This window comes from Bactrocera neohumeralis, chromosome 5 (assembly GCF_024586455.1).
Source record: "Bactrocera neohumeralis isolate Rockhampton chromosome 5, APGP_CSIRO_Bneo_wtdbg2-racon-allhic-juicebox.fasta_v2, whole genome shotgun sequence".
In the NCBI taxonomy this organism is placed as follows: domain Eukaryota; kingdom Metazoa; phylum Arthropoda; class Insecta; order Diptera; family Tephritidae; genus Bactrocera; species Bactrocera neohumeralis.
The window spans coordinates 66,565,644-66,571,124 of NC_065922.1; positions in this window are offsets into that span (position 1 = coordinate 66,565,644).

Consider the following 5,481-nt stretch of genomic DNA (forward strand, 5'->3'; position numbering starts at 1 on the left):
GGTTTATACCAGTTATTTGTTCATTTCGGCAGTTTTATTAAAAAGCATTATAATTTTTTCGTTTATACCTATGACATCTTTCAATTTTACTTTTGCTTTATTATACCAGTTTTTTCACTTTTTTATTTACCAGTATTGTTAATTAATAACTGGTATAATTTGTTTTATACGTCAATATATTTTAAACTAATTGATATCCTCTACTTAATTATACCGGTTTTCGATTTATACCAGTTATTTGTTCAATTCGACATTTTCATTTTTACCAGTTTTTTAATTATACCAGTGTTTTGCTGATACATAGTGGCAGCCTCATTAAAGTGGTTTAACCTCTGCAGCAGAATAGGCGTCAGTCCGTCTGTGCTATAGAGGAGACGTCTTGTCACTCCCATGCAGTAATACCTTATTTGGTGGTTCCGTGGGAGAGTCTTAAGTTGGGAGTAGGTTAAGTTTAGCGGATTAAAGTCCCGCACTCCGGCTTTCGATGCTTCCTCCTAGTATACAAAAAGAAAAAAACTCTGCATATTTTATATTTAGTAATCTCAGCTTTCTAGATTTTTACGGGTAATTTGTTCGATTCGGCAGTTTTCTTTAAGTGATTAGACTTCTTCTTATTTCAATTCAATTTGATATGTCAGCCGTTTTCATTTGTACCAATGATTGGTTCAGCTCGCCAACTTCATTTAAATTATTTCACTTCTTTCAATTCTACGTTTATTTCATTATACCAGTTTTTTATTCATGCCAGCTATTTCTTCGATTTCTCAACTTAATTGAATTGATTTGACCTCTTTCAGTACTATTTTAAGTAATTATACCACTTTTTATTTTTATACCAGTTATTTATTTACTTAATTTTTTGTTCTTTACGGCAGTCCCATTAAAATGGTTTGACCTCTGCATATTTAATATTTAGTAATGGCAGATTTCTTGATTTATACCAGTTGTTTGTTAGCGCTAGCCGCCTCATTAAAGTGGTTTGTGATCATATTTTATTTATATTAGATTTTGCTGGTATTAGCTAATATATTATACCCGGTTTGATGCGCTTCCCCAACTTCTTTTAAATTATTTGAGCTCATTCTATCCTACTTTTATTTAATTATACCAGTTGCTTGTTCGGTTCATAAATCTATATGTTTTAACGAAAGAGGACAGGTGTTATAAATTACAGTTTCTCTCGTCTTTTACAATTTGTATGAATTTTCGTATGTATACATATATGTATATACATTGTATACATACATATGTACAGTTATGTAGTCACTTGTGGCCTTTGCAAAAAATGAAAAACACGTAGCTGAGGACAACCTCAATAAATTTACTTCAATTAAGCCGGTTGCATTGACTATCAATTTATTTATTTCTTTATTCCATTTTCTTTTCAAGCCGGCTTTACTTAAATTTTACAATTCTGTTTTGCTATTTGCTTTCTACTCGCTATGCAAGCGCAATTATTGGCACGTACAGTACCATATCCATATGTATGTATGTACATATGTAAGTATTTGTGTGTTTGCTTGCATGAAATTTCGCACTTGCAATTTTGCAATATTTACATATGTATGTATGTATGTACAGGTTTTTTACTGTTTTGTTGCTGCATCGAAATGCTCGCCCGACTTCGTTCCAAAGCGCACGTAGACCAACGCGAGTTGCACGGCAAATTCGAAATCCATGAAGGAGTAGGTCGGTCACCAGACACACCAGATGCAAGCGACCAACGCGGAGATGTGCAGCTATTAAATTTAACCCTAGTTCCAATAAAAAAGTATATGTATGTATGCAAATGCATATGCGTGTGTGTGTGTGTGCATAAGTAGGTATGTGTGCGTGCATGCATGTGTCCTAGCATGCTAGAAAAACAGCAAGGAAAGGGCAAATAAGTGCTTGCACTCACATTCATCTATAAGTGTGAGTGTGTGTGTGGCATGACGCTCAACTTTTTCCTCCTTTTTTTACGTTTCTTCATGGAAACATGTTGGCGACGCGCAATAGAGCACATTAAGAGTAAATTCAATTTGAAGATGTCGCAGTGTAAATATGTATGCACGTTTAGATACTAATTATATTTGTATATTGTACATACTCACATACATATGTACATATGAATATTAAAACCAGAAGAAGGAAGCACTTAAAATTGTATTTAACTCTAAGTGGTGTTACGTTAAAAGGGCAAGAGCATAATGAAACATTAATATGTACATACACGTACATATGTAAGTATGTATGTATGTATGTATCCAGATATTAAAACAATCATCAAGTTGTCTGTCCATTTTTGTAATTTGTTGTTTTTTCATAACAAAATTTTTTATTTATTTTTGTTCTTTTGAAACATGTACTCGTATGTATACAAATATTTATGTATGTACATATGTGTGCATTTACCAAAAGTGTTTACAAACAATTTCCAATGACCTTAAAAAAAGCTCATAAATATGGTCGCACCTTTGTAATTTATTTTTATGTTGGCGCGTGTTTGAGATACCTTTTAGAGAGACATCTCAAAAATACATACATACATACCATACATACATATGTACATATTTACAAAAATGTTACCAATAACAACTGTCTTTCAAACGAGTACTTGGCTTCGTCAACAGCTGCGAGGTCTGAGCGCTGGAAGCTTTGTTTTTGTTTACAACTTCAAACTCCACGCCTTGGCCGCTGACTGCGCAGCGCTTTCCAGCATTCCAGCGGGCAGCGTAGAATAAAATATGGCGGCTATGCTGCCGGGTGTTGGTAAACAAAAACGCCGCAAACACGCCTGAGCAGCTGGCGTCATATGCAGCTTACAGTTATTGTATTTGTATGTTTGTTGTGGCACGTAAGTTCTATTTTGCCTATGCGTCGCAAAAGAAGTCGAATATGTGCCGATGCACTGCGTCATGCGCATTCACCACAGTCAACAGTTGGCGTACGCGCCACTAACAACGGTGATGTTAACGGCCGGCGTTGACGGCGCGGTGGCGTCATTAGATGCCGCTCGCATCGTGGCAGCGCAGGCAGCTGCGGCGTGACCAGCGCGCGGCTCCACTACCTAGAGCACGTCCACCGGCCACTTGAACAGCTGATGCGCAATTTCTTCAATGGAATTCAAGCATGAATATCCAAGCGGCGGCCGGGGTGGAGCAGCATGGCAGACGTGCAAAATGCACGTTAGCAAAAGGAGTTGTGTCTAGCAAAGTGATTTGATACGCCTGCGCCGAAATTTGACCTCCTTTTTACTGCTTCTGGGTGGTGTGAGTGTCGGCCAGGATGTACTTAGACCTGCAGGAGTTACAATCAATACTTGGCATAATTAGTGTTCGCCGCCAGACAACAAACTTTTCCAGACTGCCTTTATTGCTACTTTACGTTAGTATTTACCGTTTTATGGCTTCCTATTTTTATGGGCGGATTGAAGGCTTACTTTTCTGGCGCGGGTTACAGCTCTGATTGCCATCAAAATTATTTTCTTTTGAGAGTGTACGAGCTCTCAATATTAGAGTCCTCGATGTACAAGGACACAGTATTAGCTGAGTTTAATTGCATTCGAACGAATTTTCAGAGCATTGACAGGTACTTAGCCGAGTACCTTGGAACTTGTTTTCGGTACGATTGATACGTAAAAGCGGCGAATCGAACAACCATAAGCAATTGGTATAGTATAATACATATAGACTAACATGTGTATAATAGTTAGATTAGAAAGGAAACATGAAACTTTAATGAGGTAGCGACATATTCTATTGCAACGACTTCGATAACTTTTCAGCTGAGTCAACTATTAGCGAAAATGAAATGACGCCTAGAGATATCCATCTAGCTAGTTCAACATTAAGAAATTAAAATAAATTCAAAGTATTATTACTTAATCACAAATCATCTTGATTGGGAATGAGATGATTTTTTAATGTTCGTTCATCTGCAAGTGGGGAGAATCAACAATTTTAGAAGCATTTTCAAACCATAAACGATCTGTTGTATCATTGAGAGTTGGATGATATTCTCAATAAAGACTTTTCTTCATTTTAACTGGCTTCGAGCTCCGATCCTACATAATGTAAGTAGTGTGGACATAACCACTTGATGTGCCGTGTCGTGTAGTCTAGATGAGGAAAAGATAGAGGCTGCTCCTCTCCATAAAACACACATTCCAGAAGGAAAAGTTTCAAACATTAGCTCATTTGCTTCTTTTGGTGTTTCGGCCTGTCCTTGATTCGATTGTCTCTCAAGAAATCGATCTGAATTGTAAATCATTGGTAAATCATTCTCACTTTAGCTCGCCTTCAAAAGGATGTTTTTTGGCTACCCAGAGGATACTTGGTCTAAGACCGGAAGTCGTGAGCTGTTTAAGCCATATGTAAAATAATTGTTGCTGGCCAGTCCCAAGTGAATGGCGCTCAGAGAACTTTCCTCACTTGCGTGAACTTCTACACATGGCTCCATCCTCTTCAAACTTTAAATATACGACCGTTAATACTATAGTTCAATTTTTCTGTCAGATACCTGGTGGAACCGATGCAGAAATTATTGAAACATCGAGGAAATAGAAACTATTTTACGATTCTATCACTTACTCGAAGAGCAAAATAAATATAATTGCTTATAGATATAGCTGGATAAGCTTTATAAGGATTCGCTATCAATATAAGGTACCTTACGTTTCCGTCATATAAAGATCCTGGCTTAGTTTGGGTGAACATTGTTACCAATAAAATACTCAGAGGCTTGCTATTGCTGATTACGGATGATTGTAACTAAAAGAAAACATGAGGATTTTCTTACAATTCCATATTTTGTAGACTTATAGCTATTCAGCTTAAGAAAATCTTAGCTGAATTAGGCGCTGAATACTAAAGCACTATTTTTAGAATGAAAATGTTAGCTGAATTAGGCGCTGAATACTAAAGCGTCATTCTTAGAATGAAAATGATAGCTGAATATAGCGCTGGATACTAAAGCGTTGCTCTGAGAATGAATATGGTAGCTGAATAAAGCGTTGAATACTAAAGCGCCATTTTTATAATGAAAATGGTAGCTGAATAAGGCGCTGAATTCAAAAGCGTCGTTCTTAGAGTGAAACTTTACTTCAGGGTTTTGAAGAATTACAATTCTATATCATACCTTGTAGACTTTCTACTATTCAGCGCATATTCAGCTTAAGAGAATGATAACTTAAATAAATAATAAGCGCTGAATATCAAAATGCATAAAAAGCGTGTTGTACAGTTACATTTTTTTAATTCAATTCGAATATTAAATCGATTATTTTAAGTGACATTCACTGCTCTCCAATTTTTAAAACCGGAAGTTCAGCTCAAAAGATTGTATTAAGGAAAATAACTGACGCCAACGACAACTCTTTTTGGCAACTAAACTGAAGCTCATTTACAACTGGTTTAATATGAATAATATAAATCTGACATAAAAATATATATGTAGGGTATATATTTATGCTTGTTTGCTTGTGTATGATATTTACCTGTG